The following is a 26186-nucleotide window of genomic DNA, read 5'->3' as shown; positions in this document are numbered from 1 at the left end:
TAAAACTGTGGGCCCCCCGTGGGGCAACCTGATCACCTTGTTACCTCCCCGGCGCTTAGAACAGTGCTTTGCACATAGTAAGCGCTTAACAAATACCATCATTATTGACTTGCCCAGAGTCACATGGCTGGCAACTGGCAGAGCGGAATTTGAACCCATGACCTCTGACTCGTTCATTCATTCAACCGTATTTCTTGAGCGCTTACTGTGTGCTGGGCACTGTACTAGGCGCTTGGGAAGTACAAGTTGGCCCACTGTGGGGTAGGGACCGTCTCTATATGTTGCCAACTTGTACTTCCCAAGCGCTTAGTCCAGTGCTCTGCACACAGTAAGCGCTCAATAAATACGATTGAATGACTGAACATCTAGAGACGGTCCCTACCCAACAGCGGGTTCACAGTCTAGAAGGGGGAGACAGACAACAAAACATATTAAGTCCAAATCGGGGGCTCTTTCCACGGAGCCACGCTGCTTCTCTAGTAGTCCGTGGTTACTAGACTCCCCCTTCTAGACTGTGAGCCCACTGTTGGGTAGGGACCGTCTCTATATGTTGCCAAATTGTACTTCCCAAGCGCTTAGTACAGTGCTCTGCACACAGTAAGCGCTCAATGAATGAATGAATGGTTACCAGTCAGTTACCCAAGTGGACTTCATTTTGGAAGCCGATGTGGGCCCCATCTCTCGCCTGGGCTTCTATCAGGGTGATGTAGAAGCCATTCATTCATTCATTCAATCGTATTTATTGAGCGCTTACCGTGTGCAGAGCACTGTACTGTAAGTTGGCAACATATAGAGACGGTCCCTACCCAACAGTGGGCTCACAGTCTAGAAGGGGGACTAAAGCCATTGGCAACGGCGGCTAAAATCCTCCTGGGGATTCACCTCGTCCTAATCAATCGATCATCATCAATCGTATTTATTGAGTGCTTACTGTGTGCAGTAAATACGATCCATCAGCCGTTTTTACCACGTATCAGAGAAGCAGCGTGGCTCAGTGGAAAGAGCCCGGGCTTGGGCGTCAGAGGTCATGGGTTCGAATCCCGGCTCCCCCACGTCTGCTGTGTGACCTTGGGCAAGTCACTTCACTTCTCTAAGCCTCAGTGACCTCATCTGTAAAATGGGGACTAAAACTGTGAGCCCCACGTGGGACATCGCGATCACCTTGTATCCCCCAGCGCTTAGAACAGTGCTTTGCACATAGTAAGCGCTTAACAGTCTCCTAGACTGTTAAGTCTAATAGACTGTGAGCCCGCTGTTGGGTAGGGACCGTCTCTATGTGTTTCCGACTTGTACTTCCCAAGCGCTTAGTACAGTGCTCTGCACACAGTAAGCGCTCAATAAATACAATTGATTGATTGATTAACAAATGCCATCATTATTATTTACCGGGCGCTGACACTGTACTAACCGCTCAGGGCCGCCCCATCATCATCAATTGTATTTATTGAGCACTTACTATGTGCAGAGCACTGTACTAAGCGCTTGGGAAGTACTAATTGGCAACATATAGAGACAGTCCCTACCCAACAGTGGGATCACAGTCTAAAAGGGGCCCCACTCCACCCTCCCCCTCAAAAAACGGCTCCCAACGGTTTTTTTCCCAGATGCCTCTGCGGGAGCCAAACTTGGGGCCTGAGGGAAAGATGTCTCCCTGGGCGTCGCCAACGGCCCAAATCCACGGGGCCTGGACGGGAAGGGGAGAGGGAGGAAGCCCCTCTAAATGATGGGGGACTAAGGGGACGGATGGCGTCAACTGCCACCATCCCCGAGGGGCAGTTGTCCCCCAGTTGGGAAGGCCCCATGGCCACCATCTTCCTGCCCCATGGCCACATCTTCCTGCCCCATGGGACTGAAGGCCCTTTTGAGGTTTTAAGCAGATCTTAAGGGGCAGGGCGAGGAATGGCCACCGCCTCGACGGTCAGTTACCTCACGCAGAAAAAGAGACAGCTCAAAGGGGAGGGCTGGGGGGCGGATCCTCCCTGTCGGCCATGCGCACCTCACTGAACCCGTCCCTCTTCGTAATGGCGGCCGGCGGGGGCCCGCAGTTGGCGCCTTTATACCCGCCCGCGTGAAACGGCTCTTCTCATTGGCCCCGCCCGGTCACGTGGTCAGCGAAGGCCCGAGGGGCACCAAGAAGCCTGAGGGCTTGGGCCGCCATTTTATCAATCAATCAATCAATCGTATTTATTGAGCGCTTACTGTGTGCAGAGCACTGTACTAAGCGCTTGGGAAGTCCAAGTTGGCAACATATAGAGACAGTCCTTACCCAACAGTGGGCCCACAGTCTAAAAGGGGGAGACAGAGAACAAAACCAAACATACTAACAAAATAAAACAAATAGAATAGATGTGTACAAGTAAAATAAATAAATAAATAAATAGAGTAATAAATATGTACAAACATATATACATATATACAGGTGCTGTGGGGAGGGGAAGGAGGTAAGATGAGGGGGATGGAGAGGGAGACGAGGAGGAGAGGAAGAAAGGGGCTCAGTCCGGGAAGGCCTCCTGGAGGAGGTGAGCTCTCAGTAGGGCCTTGAAGGGAGGCAGTAGTCCAGCCGGGATAGGATGAGAGCTTGAACGAGCAGGGTAGCGGTTTGGAGGGAGAGGAAAGGGCGGATCTTGGCAATCATCATCATCATCATCATCATCAATCGTATTTATTGAGCGGTTACTATGTGCAGAGCACTGTACTGAGCGCTTGGGAAGTACAAATTGGCAACATATAGAGACAGTCCCTACCCAACAGTGGGCTCACAGTCTAAAAGGGGGAGACAGAGAACAAAACCAAACATACTAACAAAATAAAATAAATAGAATAGATATGTACATAGAAAGGGTTCTCCCTAGAATAATAATCAATCAATCAATCGTATTTATTGAGCGCTTACTGTGTGCGGAGCACTGGACTAAGCGCTTGGGAAGTACAAGCTGGAAACATCTAGAGACGGTCCCTACCCAACAGTGGGCCCACAGTCTAGAAGGGGGAGACAGACAACAAAATAATAATAGTATTTGTTAATTCAGCTGTATTTGCATCATTCAGTTGTAATCGTATCATTCAAGCGTATTTGCTAAACGCTTACTATGTGCGCAGCACTGTTAGTAATAATAATAATAATAATAATAATGGCATTTATTAAGCGCTATGTGCAAAGCACTGTTCTAAGCGCTGGGGTAGATACAAGGGAATCAAGTTGTCCCACGTGGGCTCACAGACTTAATCCCCGTTTTCCAGATGAGGGAACTGAGGCCCAGAGAAGTGTGAGAGGCCCAGAGACTGTGAGCCCACTGTTGGGTAGGGACTGTCTCTATATGTTGCCAACTTGTACTTCCCAAGCGCTTAGTACAGTGTTCTGCACACAGTAAGCGCTCAATAAATACGATTGATTGATTGAAGTGACCTGCCCAAAGCCACACAGTTGACAAGTGGTGGAGCCGGGATTCAAACCCATGACCTTTGACTCCAAAGCCCAGGCTCTTTCCACTGAGCCACACTGTTCCAAGAGTTGGGGGATACAATAATAATAATAATAATAATGGCATTTATTAAGCGCTTACTATGTGCTAAGCACTGTTCTAAGAGCTGGGAAGGTTACAAGATGATCAGGTTGTCCCACAGGGGGTTTACAGTCTTCATCCCCATTTTCCAGATGAGGGAACTGAGGCCCAGAGAAGTGAAGTGACTTGCCCAAAGCCACACAGCTGCCAAGTGGTGGAGCCAGGATTCGAACCCATGACCTCTGACTCCAAAGCCCGGGCTCTTTCCACTGAGCCACACTGTTCCAAGTGTTGGGGGGATACAATAATAATAATAATAATAATATCATTTATTAAGTGCTTACTATGTGCAAAGCACTGTTCTAAGTGCTGGGGAGGTTACAAGGTGATCAGGTTGTCCCACAGGGGGCTTACAGTCTTCATCCCCATTTTCTAGATGAGGGAACTGAGGCCCAGAGAAGTGAAGTGACTTGCCCAACGTCACACAGCTGACAAGTGGCGGAGCAGGGATTCGAACCCATGACCTCTGACTCCAAAGCCCGGGCTCTTTTCCACTGAGGCACGCTGCTTCACATACAACTAGAATAATAATAATAATAGTATTTGTTAAACGCTTACTATGTGCGAAGCACTGTTCTAAGCACTGGGGGGATACAACTACTGAGAGCCCTACTGAGACTGTGAGCCCGTTGTTGGGTAGGGACCGTCTCTATATGTTGCCAACCTGTACTTCCCAAGCGCTTAGTACAGTGCTCTGCACACAGTAATAATAATAATAATAATAATGGCATTTGTTAAGCACTTACTATGTGCAAAGCACTGTACTAAGCGCTGGGGAGGATATAAGGTGATCAGGTTGTCCCACATGGGGCTCACAATCTTAATCCCCATTTTACAGACGAGGTAACTGAGGCTCAGAGAAGTTAAGTGACTTGCCCAAGGTTACACAGCCGATCTGTGGCGGAGCTGGAATTCGAACCCATGACCTCTGGCTCCAAAGCCCGGGCTCTTTCCTCTGAGCAACGCTGCTTCTCTAACAGTAGTATTTGTTAAACGCTTACTATGTGCGAAGCACTGTTCCAAGTGTTGGGGGGGGATACGACTAGAATAATAATAATAATAATAGTATTTGTTAAACGCTTACTATGTGTGAAGCACTGTTCTAAGCACTGGGATGATATAACTACTGAGAGCCCTACTGAGACTGTGAGCCCATTGTTGGGTAGGGACCGTCTCTATACGTTGCCAACTTGTACTTCCCAAGCGCTTAGTACAGTGTGCTGCACGCAGTAATAATAATAATAATAATAATAATAATAATAATAATAATGGCATTTGTTCATTCATTCATTCAATCGTATTTATTGAGCGCTTACTGTGTGCAGAGCACTGTACTAAGCAATTGGGAACTACAAGTTGGCAACATTTGTTAAGGACTTACTAGGTGCCGAGCACTGTTCTAAGCGCTGGGGGGGATACAAAGAGATCAGGTTGTCCCACGTGGGGCTCACAGTCTTAATCCCCATTTTACAGATGAGGTAACTGAGGCTCAGAGAAGTTAAGTGATTTGCCCAAGGTCACACAGCAGACGTGGTGGAGTCAGGATTCAAACCCATGACCTCTGACTCCAAAGCCCAGGCTCTTTCCACTGAGCCACGCTGCTTCGCAAGCGCTCAATAAATGCGATTGAATGAATGAATGACTACTGAGAGCGCCCCTCCTCCAGGAGGCCTTCCCAGACTGAGCCCCCTTTTTCCTCTCCTCCTCCCCATCCCCGCCTCTGCCCTACCTCCTTCCCCTCCCCACAGCACTTCTATATATTTGTACAGATTTATTTATTTATTTTATTATTTTAATTTTGATTTTATGTACATTTATTTTATTTATATTTATTTTGATTTTGAGTTGATTTTATATTTATTTTATTTATATTTATTTTGATTTTGATTTGATTTTATATTTATTTTATTTTATGATTATTTTACTTATACAGATTTACTATTCTATTTATTTAGTTAATGACGTGCAGAAGCAGCGTGGCTCAGAGGAAGAAGCAGCGAGGCTCGGAGGAAAGAGCCCGGGCTTTGGAGTCATGGGTTCAAATTCTGACTCCCCACTTAGCTGTGTGACTTCGGGCAAGTCACTTAACTTCTCTGGGCCTCAGTTCCCTCATCTGGAAAATGGAGATTAACACTGTGAACCCCCCGCCCCCCCACTGTGGGACAACCTGATCACTTTGTAAACTCCCCAGCGCTTATAACAGTGCTTCGCACATAGTAAGTGCTTAATAAATGTCATTATTATTATTATTATATAGCCATAATTCTATTTATTCTGACGGTTTTGGCACCTGTCTACGTGTTTTGTTTTGTTGTCTGTCTCCCCCTTCTAGACTGTGAGCCCGTTGTTGGGTAGAGACCATCTCTAGATGTTGCTGACTTGTACTTCCCAATCAATCAATCAATCGATCGTATTTATTGAGTGCTTACTGTGTGCAGAGCACTGTACTAAGCGCTTGGGAAGTACAAGTTGGCAACAGATAGAGACGGTCCCTACCCAAGCGCTTAGTACAGTGCTCTGCACACAGTAAGCGCTCAATAATACGATTGCACGTATGAATGAATACAAGGTGATCAGGTTGTCCCCCGTGGGGCTCACAGTCTTAATCGCCATTTTACAGATGAGGTAACTGAGGCACAGAGAAGTGAAAGGACTTACCCAAGGTCACACAGCTAAGTGGCAGAGTGGGATTCGAACCCATGACCTCTGACTCCCAAGCCCGGGCTCTTTCCACTGAGCCATACTGTTTCAGCCGCGTATGGCCTGGGGGCTGGAGGGGGAAATGGAGGCGGTTTGGTTTTAATCAATCAATCAATCAATCGTATTTATTGAGCACTTACTGTGTGCAGAGCACTGTACTAAGCGCTTGGGAAGTCCAAGTTGGCAAGCCCTCAGAAACTAAGTCTTGGAGTCCTGAGTCTGTGTCGTGGGAGGACACTGAAAAGAGGTAGTACCAAGCTGGAAATTCATTCAATCGTATTTATTGAGCGCTTACTGTGTGCAGAGCACTGTACTAAGCGCTTGGGAAGTCCAAGTTGGCAACATAGAGAGACGGTCCCTACCCGACAGCGGGAAATCGGGCCACACCAGCGAAAGTCGGTGGGGTTTGGTTTTCTGGCTATTGCAAATTTCCCCGCAATATTTATAGGAACTCTAGCTGTTTATTGGTAATTCTAGAAATGTTAAACAAAATTACCATATAAAAATTCAAAGGGAGGGTGTTTTTAGGCCCCTGTAAATTGGGGAGAGAAATGCCCTTTGGTTTGTCATTGTTTACCATTGTTTACCATCATCATCATCATCATCATCAATCGTATTTATTGAGCGCTTACTATGTGCAGAGCACTGTAGTAAGCGCTTGGGAAGTACAAATTGGCAACATATAGAGACAGTCCCTACCCAACAGTGGGCTCACAGTCTAAAAGAGAAGCAGCGTGGCTCAGTGGAAAGATCCCGGGCTTTGGAGTCAGAGGTCATGGGTTCCAATCCCGCCAACTGTCAGCTGTGTGACTTTGGGCAAGTCACTTCACTTCTCTGGGCCTCAGCTACCTCATCTGTAAAATGGGGACTAAGATTGTGAGCCTCACATGGGACAACCTGATCATCTTGTATCCTCCCCAGCGCTTAGAACAGTGCTTTGCACATAGTAAGCGCTTAACAAATACCAAAATTATTATTATTATTATCATTAAAAGCAGATTTTGCATCTTATTCTAGAGGCTAGAAATGTTAAAGTTCATGAAAACAAGAAAAGCGTCATGGCCTAGTGGATAGAGCCTGGGATTAGACTGCGAGCCCACTGTTGGGTAGGGACCGTCTCTATATGTTGCCCACTTGTACTTCCCAAGCGCTTAGTACAGTGCTCTACACACAGTAAGCGCTCAATAAATACAATTGATTAATTGATTGATTAGTACAGTGCTCTGCACACAGTAAGCGCTCAATAAATACGATTGAATGAATGAATGAATGAATTCAGAAAGACCTGTAGTCTAATCCTGTTGTGCCGCTTGTTTGCTGTGTGACTTTAGGCAAGTCACTTAACTTCTCGGTGCCTCAGTTATCTCAGCTGTAAAATGGGGATTAAGATCGTGAGGAATTTCTCGGTGCCTCAGTTATCTCAGCTGTAAAATGGGGATTAAGATTGTGAGCCCGGTAAGGGACAGGGACCTGTCCAACCGACTTCCTTGTAACCCCCCCAGTGCTTAGAACAATGTCTGTCACATAGTAAGCACTTAACAAACACCGCAATTATTATTATTCATATAACAAATACCATTATTATCATTATCATTGGGAAGCAGCGTGGCTCAGTGGAAAGAGCCCGGGCTTTGGAGTCAGAGGTCATGGGTTCAAATCCCGGCTCCACCAATTGCCAGCTGTGTGACTTTGGGCAAGTCACTTCACTTCTCTGGGCCTCAGTTCCCTCATCTGGAAAATGGGGATGAAGACTGTGAGCCCCCCGTGGGACAACCTGATCACCTTGTAACCACCCCAGCGCTTAGAACAGTGCTTTGAACATAGTAAGCGCTTAATAAATGTTACCATTATTATATAAGTTGACTGCTACTCAAAGTTTACATTCACCGAAGCCCAAATCCAGGAATGGATTTTTATAACCTTGTTGAATATTTTAACCAAGTGTTTAAGGATAAATGATCTGCTAACATGTGACTCATCAGGAGCAAATGATCAATCAGTGGTATTTTTTTAATGGTATTTATTAAGTGCTTACTATGTGCAAAGCACTGTTCTAAGCGCTGGGGAGGTTACAATAATAATAATAATAATAATAATGATATTTGTTAAGCACTTACTATGTGCAAAGCACTGTTCTTAGCGCTGGGGAGGTTATAATAATAATAATAATGATGGTATTTGTTAAGCACTTACTATGTGCAAAGCACTGCTCTAAGTGCTGGGGAGGTTAGAAGGTGATCAGCTGGTCCCACAGGGGGTCTCACAGTTTTAATCCCCATTTTACAGATGAGGTAACTGAGGCACAGAGAAGTGAAGTGATTTGCCCAAAGTCACAAAGCTAAGTGGCAGAGGCAGGATTTGAACCCATGACCTCTGACTCCAAAGCCCAGGCTCTTTCCACTGAGCCACGCTGCTTACTAGACTTACTTGAGCCCACTGTTGGGTAGGGACCGTCTCTGTATGTTGCCAACTAGTACTTTCCAAGCGCTTAGTACAGTGCTCTGCACACAGTAAGCGCTCAATAAATATGACTGAATGAATGAACGTACTTACTAGACTGTGAGCCCCATGTGGGACAGGGACAGGGACTGTGTCCAACCTGATTTGTGCAGAGCACTGTACTAAACGCTTGGGAAGTACAATGCAGCAATAAAGAGAGACAATTTGTATTGATGTCTGTTTATTTTGCAAATTCTTCTGCCTCATTTCTCAGCATAAATCAATGTTTTACTCTTCCACATGTAATGCTATATAATTAGAGGTTCAGTAAAGCATCGTATTTGGCAGTGTTGCTGTGTGGCAAAACCCTCATTTTCACCTTAGAAGATGGTCTTTTTACATTATTTTAATTTGTCGGCGTAACATTTCACTTTGCCTCTGATTGATTTATTTATTTATGTATTTTACTTGTACATATTTATTCTACTTGTTTTGTTAATATGTTTTGTTTTGTTCTGTCTCCCCCTTCTAGACTGTGAGCCCACTGTTGGTCAGGGATGTTACGGTCTCTATATGTTGCCAATTTGTACCTCCCAAGCGCTTAGTACAGTGCTCTGCACACAGTAAGCGCTCAATAAATACGATTGAATGAATGAATGAATGAATGATTTGCTTGTATCCACCCCAGCGCTTAATAAGGTGCCTGGCACATAGTAAGCGCTTTGTGACTTTGGGCAAGTCACTTAACTTCTCTGTGCCTCATTTACCTCAGCTGTAAAATGGGGATTGCTGTGACTGTGAGCCCCCCCGTGGGACAACCTGATCACCTTGTAACCCCCCCAGTGCTTAGAACAGTGCTTTGCACATAGTAAGCACAAATACCATTATTATTATTATTATTATTATTATTATTATCTGTAAAATGGAGATTAAAACTTTGAGCCCCCATGGGACAACCAAGTCACCTTTCAACCTCCCCAGTGCTTTGCACATAGTAAATGCTTAACAAATACCATCATTATTATTATTAACAAATACCGTTATTATTATATGCAGAGCACTATCATTATTATTAACAAATACCATCATTATTATTATTATTATTAACAAATACCATTATTATTACATGCAGAGCACTATTATTATTATTATTATTATTAACAAATACCATCATCATTATTATTATTATTATCTGTAAAATGGAGATTAAAACTTTGAGCCCCCATGGGACAACCAAGTCACCTTGCAACCTCTCCAGTGCTTTGCACATAGTAAGTGTTTAACAAATACCATCATTATTATTATTATTATTAACAAATACCATTATCATTATATGCAGAGCACTATCATTATTATTAACAAATACCATTATTATTATTATTATTAACAAATACCATTATTATTACATGCAGAGCACTATTATTATTAACAAATACCATCATCATTATTATTATTATTATCTGTAAAATGGAGATTAAAACTGTGAGCCCCCCATGGGACAACCAAATCACCTTGCAACCTCCCCAGTGCTTTGCACATAGTAAGTGCTTAACAAATACCATTATTATTATTATTATTAACAAATACCATTATTTATGCAGAACACTGTTATTATTATTATTATTATTATTAACAAATACCATCATCATCATTATTATTATTATTATCTGTAAAATGGAGATTAAAACTGTGAGCCCCCCATGGGACAACAAAATCACCTTGCAACCTCCCCAGTGCTTTGCACATAGTAAGTGCTTAACAAATACCATTATTATTATTATTATTATTATTAACAAATACCATTATTACTATATGCAGAGCACTGTTATTATTATTATTAACAAATACCATCATTATTATTATTATCTGTAAAATGGAGATTAAAACTGTGAGCCCCCCATGGGACAACCAGATCACCTTGCAACCTCCCCAGTGCTTTGCACATAGTAAGTGCTTAACAAATACCATCATTATTATTATTATTATTAACAAATACCATTATTATTATATGCAGAGCACTGTTATTATTATTAACAAATAACATTATTATTATTATTAACAAATGCCATTATTATTATATGCAGAGCACTGTTATTATTATTAACAAATACCATCATTATCCTTATTAACAAATACCATTATTATTATATGCAGAGCACTGTTATTATTATTATTAACAAATACCACCATCATCATTATTATTATTATTTGCAGAGCACTGTTCTAAGCACACGGGGAAGTACAACAGAGTAGGTGAACATTTAAGCGGAAGCTGAATTGGGAAGGAGCAATAGTAATGTTTATTTTCCCTGTTTAAATTCCAACTACCATTTCTGTCCTTCTCCCTCACCAGAACACTACAACACTCAGTCTTTTGTAGCACTGATGTACATATCTAATTATATATAATATAATAATATGCTATATTTAATATATATTTTATATATTTAATATAATTTATCATTATTATAAATTATCTTTTATTTAATCAATAAATACGATTGATGATCTTTTATCTACGCCATCCTTTGGTATAGTAAGTAGCACATAGTAGGCACTTAGCAAGTACCACAATTGTTATAATAATGTTAAGCGCTTACCATTCCCAAGCGCTTAGTACAGTGCTCTGCACATAGTAAGCGCTCAATAAATACGATTGATGATGACGATGATGTGCCAAGCGCTGTTATTGTTACCTTATTACTTAAATACATTCCCTTTTTTCTTATTCCTTCTATCTGTGAGCCCACTGTTGGGTAGGGACCATCTCTCTATGTTGCCAACTTGGACTTCCCAAGCGTTTAGTACAGTGCTCTGCACACAGTGAGCGCTCAATAAATACGATTGATTGATTGATTCAGGGTAATTTAGTGTCTGTCTCCCCAGCCAGAGTGCAAACTCCTTGAAGCCAGGGACTGCATCTAGCAATCATACTCTCGGGCACTTAGTATAGTGTTCCGCACACAGTAGATAGTCCATAAATACTATTGATTAACTGATATTAAGTGAGAAGCAGCGTGGCTCAGTGGAAAGAGCCCGGGCTTTGGAGTCATCATCATCATCATCATCAATCGTATTTATTGAGCGCTTACTATGTGCAGAGCACTGTACTAAGCGCTTGGGAAGTACAAATTGGCAACATATAGAGACAGTCCCTACCCAACGGTGGGCTCACAGTCTAAAAGGGGGGAGACAGAGAACAAAACCAAACATACTAACAAAATAAAATAAATAGAATAAATAAATAGAATAGATATGCACAAATAAAATAAATAAATAAATAAATAGAGTCAGAGGTCACGGGTTCAAATCCCGGCTCCGCCAATTGTCAGCCGAGTGACTTCGGGCAAGTCGCTTCTCTGGGCCTCAGTTACCTCATCTGGAAAATGGGGATGAAGACTGTGAGCTCCATGTGGGACAACCTGATCACCTTGTAACCTCTCCAGCGCTTAGAACAGTGCTTTGCACATAGTAAGCGCTTAATAAATGCTATTATTATTGATTATTATGAAAGCTCACTTCCTCCAGGAGGCCTTCCCAGACTGAGCCCGTCTTTTCCTCTGCTCCTCCTCCCTCCCCACCACCCCCATTCCCACCCTCTGCTCTACCCCCGTCCTCACCCCACAGCACTTGTGTTTATATGTACATATTTATCATTCTATTTATTTTATTAATGATGTGCATATACCTATAATTCTATTTATTTATACTGATGCTATTGACGTCTGTCTGTTTTGTTTTGTTGTCTGTCTCCCCCCTTCTAGACTGTGAGCCCGTTGTCGGGTAGGGACCGTCTCTGTTGCCGAATTGTACCTCCCAAGTGCTTAGTAGCGTGGCTCAGTGGAAAGAGCCCGGGCTTTGGAGTCCGAGGTCATGGGTTCGAGTCACGACTCCGCCACATGTCTGCTGTGTGACCTTGGGCAACTCACTTCACTTCTCTGAGCCTAAATTCTGTAAAATGGGGATTAAGACTGTGAGCCCCACGTGGGACAACCTGATCACTTTGTATCCCCCCCATCATCATCAATCGTCTTTATTGAGCGCTTACTGTGTGCAGAGCACTGTACTAAGCGCTTGGGAAGTACAAGTACAGTACAGCTTTGCACATAGTAAGTGCTTAACAAATGCCAACATTATTAGTAGTAGTAGTCGTAGAGTGCTCTGCATGCAGTAAGCGCTCAGTAAATACAATTGAATGAATGAATAAATATGATTGACTGACTAGCGCTTAGTACAGTGCTCTGCACACAGTAAGCGCTCAATAAATTGATTGATTGAGTGGGTGCCTTCCAACACGGAGCTGTCTAAAGGTGGGGAAAAATTGGCTGCCATTTCTGTCATATGTGGTATCATTTTGTTATGCCACGTGGAGGGCTGGCTTCCGACATTCAGCCTCTCTGAAGTGGCACTAAAAACCCTTCCATATTCTGTGGGTCACTATCAAACATAACATAAATAATAGTAATAATGATAACAGTAATAACTGTGGTATTTGTTAAGCACATACAAGGTTCCCAGCACTTGGGGAAGCAGCGTGGCCCAGTGGAAAGAGCCCGGGCTTTGGAGCCAGAGGTCAGGGGTTCAAATCCCGGCTTCGCCAGTTAGCTGTGTGACTTTGGGCAAGTCACTTAACTTCTCTGGGCCTCATTTACCTCCTCTGTAAAATGGGGGATTAAGACTGTGAGCCCCCCGTGGGACAACCTGATCACCTTGTAACCTCCCCAGCGCTTTGCACATAGTAAGCGCTTAATAAATGCCATTATTATTAATTAATAATTATAATAGAACAATATTATATTATAATATATTATACATGATACAATAATGTAATAATTATGATTAATGATAACGGTAATAATAATAATAATAATGGTATTTGTTAAGCACTTACTACATGCTATTCATTCATTCAATTGTATTTATTGAGCGCTTACTGTGTGCAGAGCACTGTACTAAGCGCTTGGGAAGTACAGGCAGTGTACTAAGTGCTGGGGTGGTGTACAAGCCAATTGGGTTGGATATAGTCCCTGTCCCACATGGGGCTCACCGGCTTAAAGTCCCCATTCTACAGATGAGGTAACTGAGGCACAGGGAAGTGGAGTAAATTGCTGAAGGTCACACAGCAGACAAATGGCAGAGGTGAGATTGGAACCCAGGTCCTTCTGTCCCCCAGGCCCATGCTCTAACCACTAGGCCATGCTGTTTCTCTTCAATCAATCAATCAATCGATCGTATTTATTGAGCGTTTACCGTGTGCAGAGCACTGTGCTAAAGGCTTGGGAAGTACAAGTTGGCAACATATAGAGACGGTCCCTACCCAACAGTGGGCTCACAGTCTAGAAGGGGGAGACAGAGAACAAAACCAAACATATTAACAAAATAAAATAAATAGAATAGATACGTACAAGTAAAATAAATAAATAAATAGAGTAATAAATACGTACAAACATATATACATATAGACAGGTGCTGTGGGGAAGGGAGGGAGGTAAGGCTGCATTATACTAAGTACTACTGTGGATACAAGAAAATCAGGTCAGACACAAGTAAGGAAGGAGCATAGCCTAGGGGTAAAAACACAGGCCTAGGAATCAGAGGACATAGGTTCTAATCCAGCCCCTGCCATTTGTCTGCCGTGTGACCTTGGGTGAGACATTTACCCAAGAGAAGCAGCGTGGCTCAGTGGAAAGAGCCCGGGCTTTGGAGTCAGAGGTCATGGGTTCAAATTCCGGCTCTGCCACTTGTCAGCTGTGTGACTTTGGGCAAGTCACTTCACTTCTCTGGGCCTCAGTTCCCTCATCTGGAAAATGGGGATTAAGACTGTGAGCTCCCTGTGGGGCAACCTGATCACCTTGTAACCTCCCCAGCGCTTAGAACAGTGCTTTGCACATAGTAAGCGCTTAATAAATGCCATTATTATTATTATTATTCACTGAGCCTCAGTTCCCTCATCTGTAAAATGGGGATGAAGACTGTGAGCTCCCTGTGGGGCAACCTGATCACCTTGTAACCTCCCCAGCGCTTAGAACAGTGCTTTGCACATAGTAAGCGCTTAATAAATGCCATCATTATTATTATTATTATTATTCTCTGGGCCTCAGTTCCCTCATCTGTAAAATGGGGATTAAGACTGTGAGGCCCACGTGGGACAACCTGATCACCTTGTATCCCCCCAGCACTTAGAACAGTGCTTTGCACATAGTAAGCGCTTAACAAATACCATCATCATTATTATTATTATTTATCTTCTCTGTGGCTCATTTCCCTAACCTGCAAAATGGTGATTAAATCCTACTCCCTCCTACTTAGACGGTGAGCGTCATGTGGGACAGGGATTATATCCAGCCTGATTAATTTGTTTCTTTCCTAGTGCTTAGAACAGTGCTTGGCACCTAGGAAGCCTGTAACAAGTATCATAATAATAGTCCCTATCCCTTATGGGAATAATAATAATAATAATAATAATAATAATAATAATAATAATAATAATGGCATTTATTAAGCACTTACTATGTGCAAAGCACTGTTCTAAGAGCTGGGGAAGTTACAAGATGATCAGGTTGTCCAATGGGGGGCTCACAGTCTTCATCCCCATTTTACAGATGAGGGAACTGAGGCACAGAGAATAATAATAATAATAATAATAATGGCATTTATTAAGTGCTTACTATGTGCAAAGCACTGTTCTAAGCGCTGCAGAGGTTACAAGGTGATCATGTTGTCCCACAGGGGGCTCACAGTCTTTATCCCCATTTTACAGATGAGGTAACTGAGGCATAGAGAAGTTAAGTGACTTGCCCAGAGTCACACAGCTGACAACTGGCAGAGCCGGGATTTGAACCCATGACCTCTGACTCCAAAGCCCGGGCTCTTTCCACTGAGCCATGCTGCTTCTCTAAAAATAATAACAATGATGGCATTTGTTAAGCACTTACTATGTGCAAAGCACTGGGGGGATACAAGGTGATCAGGTTGTCCCACGTGGGGCTCACAGTCTTAATCCCCATTTTCCAGATGAGGGAACTGAGGCCCAGAGAAGTGAAGTGACTTGCCCAAAGTCGCACAGCTGACAAGTGGTGGAGCCGGGACTTGAACTCGTGACCTCTGACTCCAAAGCCCGGGCTCTTTCCACTGAGCCACGCTGGACTCACAGTTTAAGTAAGAGAAGTGAACCCCCATTTTGTGGATGAAGAGACAGAGGCACAGAGAAATAACGTGACTTGCCCATGGTCAAGGTCATCAATCAATCGGATTTATTGAGCGCTTACTGTGTGCAGAGCACTGTACTAAGCGCTTGGGAAGTCCAAGTTGGCAACATATAGAGACGGTGCCTACCCAACAGTGGGCTCACAGTCTAGAAGGTAAGTGTCAGAACCAGGATTAGAACCCAGATTCTTTAACTACCGGCCCAATGCTCATTCCACCAGTATATACACCATTGTGCTGAAGAGCGTCTCTCTGTCTCCGTTGCTTCTGCCCCTCAAATAATAATAATAATAAATAATGATGGCATTTGTTAAGCGCTTACTATGTGCCAAGCACTGTTCTAAGCGCTGGGGGGGCTACAAGTTGATCAGGTTGTCCCACGGGGGGCTCACAGTCTTCATCTCCATTTTACAGATGAGGGAACTGAGGCTCAGAGAAGTGAAGTGGCTTGCCCAAGGTCACACAGCAGACAGGTGGTGGAGCCGGGATTCGAACCCATCACCTCGGACTCCAGAACCCGGGCTCTTTCCACTGAGCCGCTTGCTAACCGCACCCTGACTTTCACCCAGCTAGCAGATCCCTTCTGTCCCGCTGCCTTCATGGAGAAGCAGTGTGGCTCAGTGGAAATTATTTATTCATTTATTTATTTATTTGACTTGTACATATCTATTCTATTTATTTTATTTTGTTATTATGTTTGGTTTTGTTCTCTGTCTCCCCCTTTTAGACTGTGAGCCCACTGTTGGGTAGGGACTGTCTCTATATGTTGCCAATTTGTCCTTCCCAAGCGCTTAGTACAGTGCTCTGCACACAGTAAGCGCTCAATAAATACGATTGATGATGATGATGATGATGATGACTCAGAGGACTTGGATTCTAATCCCTTCTCTGCCCCTTGTCCGCTGTGTGAATTCAGACGTCACAACTTCTCTGTGCCTCATTTATCTCATCAGAAAAGCAAGGATTAAGATTGTGAGCCCTATGTGGGACTGTGTCCAACACGATTATCTTGTATCTACCCCGGTGCTTGGTAATAATAATAGTGATGGCATTTGTTAAGCGCTTACTATGTGCAAATCACTGTTCTAAGCTCTGGGGAGGTTACAAGGTGATCAGGTTGTCCCACGGGGGGCTCACAGTCTTCATCCCCGTTTTACAGATGAGGGAACTGAGGCCCAGAGAAGTGAAGTGGCTTGCCCAAAGTCACACAGCCGACAACTGGCGGAGTCGGGATTTGAACTCATGACCTCTGGACTCCCAAACCCGTGCTCTTTCCATTGAGCCACGTTGCTTCTTAGTATAGTGCCTGGTATGTGGTAAGCACTTAACACCTGCGCTTAGAACAGTGCTTTGCACATAGTAAGCGGTTAATAAATGCCATCATTATTATCCCTCCTCCCCCTCTCCATCCCCCCACCTTACCTCCTTCCCCTCCCCACAGCACCTGTATTTATGTATATATGTTTGTACGGATTTATTACTCTATTTTATTTGTACATATTTATTCTATGTATTTTATTTTGTTAATATGTTTTGTTTTGTTCTCTGTCTCCTCCTTCTAGGCTGTGAGCCCACTGTTGGGTAGGTACCGTCTCTATACGTTGCCAACTTGGACTTCCCAAGCGCTTAGTACAGTGCTCCGCACACAATAAGCGCTCAATAAATACGATTGAATGAATGAGTCCCACGTGAGATACGGGCTGTGACCAACCTGATTACCTTCTGTCTACTGAAGCGCTCAATAAATACGATTGAATGAATGAATGAATGAATGAATGAATTAATTAATTAACAAATACCACCATTATTATCAGAAAGGCAGTTGGGGTCACCATCCTTAAGATAAATTATGTGGCTGCAATTTTTGAACAGTCCAGAGTGGTGTCTCAAGATCGGTATTTTTTTTTGTTTTTTTTTTTAATGGCATTTTTATTAAGCGCTTACTATGTGCAAAGCACTTGTTCTAAGCGCTGGGGAGGTTACAAGGTGATCAGGTTGCCCCTCAGGGAGCTCACAGTCTTCATCCCCATTTTACAGATGAGGGAACTGAGGCCTCAGAGAAGTGAAGTGACTCGCCCAATGTCACACAGCTGACAAGTGGCGGTGCTGGGATTTGAACCCATGACCTCTGACTCCAAATAATAATAATAATAATAATAATAATAATGGTATTTGTTAAGCGCTTACTATGTGCCAAGCACTGTTCTAAGCACTGGGGGGGGGGATACAAGGTGATCAGGTTGTCCCACGTTGGGGCTCACAGTCTTAATCCCCATTTTACAGATTAGCTAACTGAGGCTCAGAGAAGTTAAGTGACTTGCCCAAGGTCACACAGCTGACAAGTGGCGGAGCCGGGATTTGAACCCGTGAATGCAAAGCACATTTTTTAAGAGTTAAATAGAAAAAAAATGGAATTTGTGAAGGGTTGGGGCACATAATAGAGAAGCAGCGTGGCTCAGTGGAAAGAGCCCAGGCTTGGGAGTCAGAGGTCATGGGTTCTAATCCCTGCTCTGCTGCATCAGTATTACTCTATTTATTTATTTTATTTGTACATATTTATTCTATTCATTTTATTTTGTTAATATGTTTGGTTTTGTTCTGTCTCCCCCTTCTAGACTGTGAGCCCACTGTTGGGTAGGGACCGTCTCTAGATGTTGCCAACTTGGACTTCCCAAGCGCTTAGTACAGTGCTCTGCACACAGTAAACGCTCAATAAATATGATTGAATGAATGAGTCCCACGTGAGATAGGGGCTGTCGCCATCCTGATTACCTTCTGTCTACTGAAGCGCTCAATAAATACGATTGAATGAATGAATGAATGAATGAATGAATGAATGAATGAACAAAGACCACCATTATTATCAGAAAGGCCATTGGGGCCGCCATCCTCAAGAGAAATTATGTGGCTGCCATCTTTGAACAGTCCAGATTGGTTTGGGGCTCCCAGTCTTCATCCCCATTTTACAGGTGAGGGAACTGAGACCTCAGAGAATCAATCAATCAATCAATCAATCGTATTTATTGAGTGCTTACTATGTGCAGAGCACTGTACTAAGCGCTTGGGAAGTCCAAGTTGGCAACATATAGAGACAGTCCCTACCCAACAGTGGGCTCACAGTCTAGTAGGGGGAGACAGAGAGCAAAACCAAACATACTAACAAAATAAAATAAAATAAAATAAAATAAAATAAAACAAAGGTGAAGTGACTCGCCCAAGGTCACACAGCTGACAGTTGGCAGAGCCGGGATTTGAACCCCTGACCTCCGACTCCAAAGTCCGGGCTCTTTCCACTGAGCCACGCTGCTTCTCCAATCATCTATAGTCATAATCATATATAATCATATACAGTCAATATATAGTCAATCGATCAATCAATCAATCGTATTTATTGAGCACTTAATGTGTGCAAGGCACTGTACTAAGCACTTGGGAAGTCCAAGTTGGCAACATATAGAGACAGTCCCTACCCAACAGTGGGCTCACAGTCAATCATATATAGTCAATCATATTTCTCGAGCTCTTACAGTGTGCATTAAACAGTTGGGGGAGTTCAGTATAACAATACAAGGGACACATTCTCTGCCCACAACGAGCTTAGAGCCTAATGAGTGACCGTTAATTACGTTTGGCCTTCACAATAACGTACACAATAACGTTCCACACCCGCCGTGGGATGACCTGATCACCTTGTATCTCCGCCAGCGCTTAGAACAGTGCTTTGCACATAGTAAGCGCTTAATCAATCAATCAATCAATCGTATTTATTGAGCGCTTACTGTGTGCAGAGCACTGTACTCAGTGCTTGGGAAGTCCAAGTTGGCAACATATAGAGACGGTCCCTACCCAGCAGTGGGCTCACAGTCTAGAAGGGGGAGACAGAGAACAAAACCAAACATATTAACCAAATAAAATAAATAGAATAGGTATGTACAAGTAAAATAAATAAAGAGTAGTAAATAATAAATGCCATCATTATTATTATCATTATAATAAACAGCAGCATGGCTCAGTGGAAAGAGCCTGGGCTTTGGAGTCAGAGGTCGTAGGTTCAAATCCCGGCTCCGCCACTTGTCAGCTGTGTGACTCTGGGCAGGTCACTTCACTTCTCTGGGCCTCGGTTGCCTCATCTGTAGAATGGGGATGAAGACTGTGAGCCCCCCGTGGGATAACCTGATCACCATGTGTCTCCCCCACCGCTTAGAACAGTGCTTTGCACATAGTAAGTGCTTAATAAATGCCATTATTGTTATTAATTTCTAACTGGAATCCTGGCACCTTTGTCATTTCTCTGGAGAAAGCTGGAGAAGCAGCATGGCTCAGTGGAAAGAGCCCGGGCTTTGGAGTCAGAGGTCGTGGGTTCAAATCTTGGCTCTGCCCATTGTCAGCTGTATGACCTTGGGCCAGTCACTTCACTTCTCTGGGCCTCAGTTCCCTCTTGTCAGCTGTATGACCTTGGGCCAGTCACTTCACTTCTCTGGGCCTCAGTTCCCTCATCTGTAAAATGGGGATTAAGACTGTGAGCCCCCCCTCCCCCCGCCCCCCGTGGGACAACCTGATCACTTTGTAACCTCCCCAGTGCTTAGAAGTTTGTATGTATTTATTACTCTATTTATTTATTTTATTTGTACACATTTATTCTATTTATTTTATTTTGTTAATATGTTTTGCTTTGTTCTCTGTCTCCCCCTTCTAGCCTGTGAGCCCACTGTTGGGTAGGGACCGTCTCTATATGTCGCCAACTTGGACTTCCCAATAAAGTCTGATGAGCCCCCCGTGGGACAACCTGATCACCTTGTAAGCTCTCCAGCACTTTGTACTATCTGATAAATAATACAAAGTGTATTATCTTTATACACTTTGTGTATTTGCACATAGTAAGCGCTTAATAAATGCCATCATCATCATCCTCCTCCCCAGCACTTAGAACAGTGCTTTGCACATAGTAAGTGCTTAATAAATGCCATCATTAAGTGCTTAGTGCAGTGCTCTGCACATAGTGAATGCTCAATAAATACAATTGATTGATTATGTACATATTCATAATTTATTTATATTAATGTCTGTCAGAGAAGCAGCATGGCATAGTGGATAAAGCACCAGTCTGAGAGTCAGAAGGTCATGGGTTCTAATCCTGGCTCCACCACTTTGCTGCGTGGCCTTGGGTAAATCACTTCATTCATTCAAATCCCGGCTCCGCCACTTGTCAGCTGTGTGACTTTGAGCAAGTCACTTCACTTCTCTGGGCCTCAGTTACCCCATCTGTAAAATGGGGATTAAGACTGGGAGCCCCACGTGGGACAACCTGATCACCTTGTAACCTCCCCAGCGCTTAGAACAGTGCTTCGCACATAGTAAGCGCTTAACAAATGCCATCATTATTCTCTGGGCCTCAGTTCTTTCATCTGTAAAATGGGGATTAAGACTGGGAGCCCCCTGTGGGACAACCTGATCACTTTGTAACCTCCCCAGCGCTTAGAACAGTGCTTTGCACATAGTAACCGCTTAATCATCATCATCATCATCACCCACCCCAGTGCTTAGTACAGTGCTTGGCACATAGTAACCACTTAACAAGAACCATTTTATTACCCCCTAGACTATAAACTCCTTGTGGGCAGGGAACATGTCTACTAACTCTGTTATATCGTACTCTCTCAAGCAATTACTACAGTGCTCTGCATAATAAATTTGATTTATTGAACCAGGCTCCAGACACAGATTGGGTATTTTCAAATTTTCAACCACCAACGTCTTGCCTCACTCACTCAATCATCATCATCATCATCAATCATATTTATTGAGCGCTTACTATGTGCAGAGCACTGTACTAAGTGCTTGGGAAGTACAAATTGGCAACATATAGGGACAGTCCCAACCCAACAGTGGGCTCACAGTCTAAAAGGGGGTGACAGAGAACAAAACCAAACATACTAACAAAATAAAATAAATAGGATAGATATGTACAAGCAAAATAAATAAATAAATAAATGGAGTAATAAATATGTACAACCATATATACATATATAAATGCCTAAAGCTGACCTGAAGAGGATCCTGATGGAATCAAGCTCTTAAAATCCAAATTCAGTTGAGAACGGATGCTCCTAATTGCCTTCTCCCCTTCTCAGGATGGCATCTGGAGATTTTCCAGTATGCATTCATTCATTCAATCGTATTTATTGAGCGCTTACTGTGTGCAGAGCACTGGACTAAGCACGTGGGAAGTACAAGTTGGCAAAACATAGAGACAGTCCCTACCCAACAGTGGGCTCACAGTCTAGAAGAGGGAGACAGAGAACAAAACCAAACATATTAACAAAATAAAATAAATAGAATAAATATTTACAGATAAAATAAATAGAGTAATAAATACGTACAAACATATATACATATATACAGGTACTCTACCAGCCTCGGCTACGGGATGGAGTCAAGCAGAGGCATATCCATTATCAAATTTTACTAACACATTTTCTCACTTGATTCACTGTTACTGTTAAGCACTTTCATTCATTCAATCGTATTTATTGATCGCTTACTGTGTGCAGAGCACTGGACTAAGCGCTTGGGAAGTCCAAGTTGGCGACATATAGAGACGGTCCCTACCCAACAGCGGGCTCACAGTCTAGAAGGGGGAGACAGACAACAAAACAAAACATATTAACAAAATAAAATAAATATAATAAATATGAGCAGTTAAAATAAATAGAGTAATACATACGTACAAACATATATACATCTATACAGGTACTCTACCAGCCTCGGCTACGGGATGGAGTCAAGTAGAGGCATATCCATTATCAAATTTTACTAACACATTTTCTCACTTGATTCACTGTTACTGTTAAGCACTTTCATTCATTCAATCGTATTTATTGAGCGCTCACTGTGTGCAGAGCACTGGACTAAGCGCTTGAGAAATCCAAGTTGGCAACACCTAGAGACGGTCCCTACCCAACAGCGGGCTCACAGTCTAGAAGGGGGAGACAGAGAACAAAATAAAATAAATAGAATAAATATGTACAGATAAAATAATTAAATAAATAGAGTAATAAATACGTACAAACATATATACAGGTACTCTACCAGCCTCGGCTACGGGATGGAGAGTCAAGCAGAGGCATATCCATTATCAAATTTTACTAGCGCATTTTCTCACTTGATTCACTGTTACTGTTAGGCACTTTCATTCATTCATTCATTCATTCAATCATATTTATTGAGAGCTTACTGTGTGCAGAGCACTGTAGTAAGCACTTGGCAAGTCCAAGTTGACAACATATAGAGACGGTCCCTACCCAACAGCGGGCTCACAGTCTAGAAGGGGGAGACAGAGAACAAAACAAAACATATTAACAAAAGAAAATAAATATAATAAATATGTACAGATAAAATAAACACATAAACAGAGTAATAAATACGTACAAACATATATACATATATACAGGTACTCTACCAGCCTCGGCTACGGGATGGAGAGTCAAGCAGAGGCATGTCCATTAACAAATTTTACTAGCACATTTTCTCACTTGATTCACTGTTATTGTTAGGCACTTTCATTCATTCATTCATTCATTCAATTATATTTATTGAGTGCTTACTGTGTGCAGAGCACTGGACTAAGCGCTTGGGAAGTCCAAGTTGGCAACATATAGAGACGGTCCCTACCCAACAGCGGGCTCACAGTCTAGAAGGGGGAGACAGAGAACAGAACAAAACATATTAACAAAAGAAAATAAATAGAATAAATATGAACAGATAAAATAAATAGAGTTATTAATACGTACAAACATATATACATATATACAGGTACTCTACCAGCCTTGGCTATGGGATGGAGAGTCAAGCAGAGGCATATCCATTATCAAATTTTACTAGCACATTTTCTCACTTGATTTACTAGCACATTTTCTCACTTGATTCACTGTTACTGTTAAGCACTTTGTAATCTAGAGTATTTATTAATTTTTTCCTGATGCAGTGGTAACATTCATCTCAGTGAAATGTGCTTGCCTAGTTTATGACTGTTGCTTTCAAACTCTGCTGTCACTCATAATATATGAAAATAAATGAAATCATTTTCTAATGAGAACCTGAATGCTTTTTCATCTGGGATTACTCCTGATTTTAAGAGATACTCCCGTACTATGCTAGTACAACAAACTAATTGCATTATCTTGCAGAGTATTTCAGAGTCACACTGTGATATTCCAGTTTTAGCTGTTTTGTTTTGTTTTTCAAAAGAGTTGAAAACAAAAAGGAACCCATTTCAGGGCTCTTTGGAATAGTCCTGGAAGCTAGAGTTTACTAATAATAGTGTAGAATTAAGAGCTAAATATAATAACGGGTTATTTTTACTATGAAAACCAGTCTCGGAATAAGTGTCTACCACTGCATTTCATTGAAGGATCCAGGATTCCTGATTTATGGCAGACCTGCTGCCTCTTTCCCTGTTGAATTTATTAAAATATGTGGCTGTTGTGAACGTTGTGTTCCTTTAGTTATCAATATATTTGATCAATAAACGGTACATTTGTCTTCAATGTGGGCTAGGAGGATTCGTTCTCCAAGAAATTTGGGAACACATAATTTGGATGAATATTGGAATTTTCTTGACCACGGAAAACCCCAAGTTCTACCAGTAGATGTCAGCTCAGAACTGGGTTTAATCCAATTTATTCATTTCAGAAATAAAGTAATTGAATCAGGACTTTCTTGGGTCTACCTTGATTAAAATTCTCAACGGCTGAAACGGAAAGAATATGAACATATATATATATAAAATACAAATAAATAAAATATAAATAAAATATCTTAATTCTGATAGAAATGTCCAGAAAGAAGCCATTTTAAGTGAAAATTAATCACGTAGAAGGGAGCTATTTTTATTTTAGAGCCCCCTTTTCCCTCTCCTCCTCCCCATCCCCCACAGCACCTGTATATATGTTTGTACAGACTTATTACTCTATTATACTTGTACATATTTACTATTCTATTCATTTTGTTAATGATGTGCATTTCTCTTTATTCTAACAACTTGACCCCTGTCCACATGCTTTGTTTTGTTGTCTGTCTCCCCCTTCTAGACTGTGAGCCCACTGTTGGGTAGGGACTGTCTCTATGTGTTGCCAATTTGTACTTCCCAAGCGCTTAGTACAGTGCTCTGCACACAGTAAGCGCTCAATAAATACGGTTGAATGAACGAATGAATGAAAAGAGGGACGAGAATTTAGCCATTTATAATGCCTTTTGGATGCTGGGTGCCATTTGACGCCAAAAAAATCCTCAGTCTTCCATAATTTTGTATTTAATCTAAAAATATATGGCAAATATTAATTGATTAAACACTGTTGCAGTGTGTAAAATAAAATAATGAGACAGTAGATTTCCCTACTTTATTCAGAGTTAATAATTTAACTGGGAGGAGAAAAGTTACAAATCTTCATTATGACTACTTGGAGTATCTTTGTAATAATCTACTCAGTGGAAAGAGCCCGGGTTTTGGAGTCAGAGGTCATGGGTTCAAATCCCGGCTCCACCAATTGTCAGCTGTGTGACTTTGGGCAAGTCACTTCACTTCTCTGGGCCTCAGTTCCCTCATCTGGAAAATGGGGATTAAGATTGTGAGCCCCACGTGGGACAACCTGATCACATTGTATCCCCCCAGCGCTTAGAACAGTGCTTTGCACATAGTAAGCGCTTAATACCATCATTATTATCATTATTATTACTAAAGAAAACTTGAGACCACATTTACTTTCTATTTAGATAGTCCCTAAAACTTCTTGCACTGCAATTTATCACACTATTAATTAAACCATGCATTTCAAAGGGAAGCAACATGGCTTAGTGAGACACAATATGGCATAGTGGAGAGCACGGGCCTGAAAATCAGAGGATTTGAGTTCTAATCCTTGCTCTGCCATTTGTCTGCTGTGTGACTTTGGGCAAGCCCCTTAACTTCTCTGGGCCTCAGTTCCCTCATCTGCAAAATGGAGATTTAATGCTTATTCTCCCCCTACTACTGTTAGTCCCTTGAGGCACCTGATCATCTTCTTACCTACCCTAGAGTTTAGTACAGTTTTTGACACATAATAAACACCTAAGAAATACAACAATTATTGTTATTAAAGGGGCTTTTATAGCTCGTTTCTTACGCCAAAATCACATGGCTTTCCACACAACAGGTTTGTTTTATTCCACCAGATGGAGTTTGTGTCACAACTAAGAGCAAATAATTGCCAGATTAGAAGTAGTCCGTCAATCATATTTATT

At 42.4% G+C, this 26186-nt stretch overlaps 1 protein-coding gene across 7 annotated transcripts in view; it reads right to left on the bottom strand.

Moving 5' to 3' along the window:
• The window catches only part of BRDT (bromodomain testis associated), a 79397-nt gene extending 77381 nt beyond the window's left edge, over positions 1–2016 (bottom strand). For 6 of the 7 annotated variants that reach the window (XM_038744863.1, XM_038744869.1, XM_038744867.1 and 3 more), the window contains exon 1: positions 1927–2012. The gene's annotated coding sequence lies outside the window, so the exon portion shown is untranslated. Of the gene's footprint in view, positions 1–1926 lie in introns of all 7 variants that reach the window. The other variant, XM_038744864.1, reaches the window with a different exon arrangement.
• Positions 2017–26186: the final 24170 nt, after the last annotated feature.

Source organism: Tachyglossus aculeatus, chromosome 4, assembly GCF_015852505.1.
Source record: "Tachyglossus aculeatus isolate mTacAcu1 chromosome 4, mTacAcu1.pri, whole genome shotgun sequence".
In the NCBI taxonomy this organism is placed as follows: domain Eukaryota; kingdom Metazoa; phylum Chordata; class Mammalia; order Monotremata; family Tachyglossidae; genus Tachyglossus; species Tachyglossus aculeatus.
This window is presented reverse-complemented; position numbering and strand designations above follow the sequence as displayed.